Source organism: Colobus angolensis, unplaced genomic scaffold, assembly GCF_000951035.1.
Source record: "Colobus angolensis palliatus isolate OR3802 unplaced genomic scaffold, Cang.pa_1.0 Scaffold22, whole genome shotgun sequence".
NCBI classification, from domain to species: Eukaryota; Metazoa; Chordata; class Mammalia; order Primates; family Cercopithecidae; genus Colobus; species Colobus angolensis.
In genome coordinates this window covers 60,818-61,712 of record NW_012115377.1, presented here as the reverse complement: position 1 = coordinate 61,712, position 895 = coordinate 60,818, and the positions used below count along the sequence as shown (strand labels likewise).

General features: G+C 48.5%; 1 long non-coding RNA gene across 1 annotated transcript in view; it reads left to right on the top strand.

The window, feature by feature from the left end:
• The first annotated feature begins 223 nt into the window (after nucleotides 1-223).
• Nucleotides 224-895, top strand: part of LOC105512810 — a 6,635-nt gene continuing 5,963 nt past the window's right edge. The window contains exon 1 of the long non-coding RNA XR_001001919.1: nucleotides 224-430. This is a non-coding gene — a long non-coding RNA (uncharacterized LOC105512810). The remainder of the gene's footprint in view (nucleotides 431-895) is intronic.

Here is an 895-nt window from a genome sequence, read left to right as displayed (position 1 = left end):
ATGCAATTTGTAGTCCCAGCTACTCGGAGGGATCTCTTGAGCCCAGGATTTCAAGGCTGGACTGAGCCAGGATGGTGCCACTGCACTCCAGCCTGGGTGGTAGAGCGAGACCCTGTCTCCAAACAAACAAACAAACAAACAAAAAGTCAATGCAGTCTCTCTCGCTCTCTCTCTTTTGGATCACACTCCAGGAAAAACCAGCCACCATATTGTGAGGATGCTCAAGCAGCACTATGGAGATTCGCACATGGCAAAGAGCTGAGGCCTCCCGCCAACAGCCATGTGAGGGAGCCAGCGTGGGAGTGGCTCTTCCAGACCCAGTCGAACCTTCAGATGCGGCAGCCCCGGCTGACAGTTTGCAACCTCATGAGAGACTCTGAGCCAGAACCACCCAGCTAAATCAGTCCTGGACTCCTGACCCACAGAAACGGTGTAGGCCAGATAATAATGTGTGTTTTAAGCTGGCAGACTGGGGAGTGGGTAAATCGTTATGCAGCAACAGCTAACTAACGCACCCTGTATGTCACTTAGTCTATGCCTCAGATGAGCACTTATAGCACAGCTAGTGTTCCACTGTCCTAAGCAACATCCTCGCTCATTCTTAAGGAGACATTCAGTGGTAGAATTGGTGTATTTTATTTTTATTTTTTTATATTTATTTATTTATTTGAGATGGAGTCTTGCTCTGTTGTCTAGGCTGGCGTGCAATGGCACAATCTCGGCTCAATGCAATCTCAGCCTCACAGGTTCAAGCAATTCTCCTGCCTCAGCCTCCCAAGTAGCTGGGATCACAGGCGCCCACCACCATGCCTAGCTAATTTTTATATTTATTTATTTATTTATTGAGATGGAGTCTTCCTTTGTCACCCAGGCTGGAGTGCAGTGGCGTGATCTC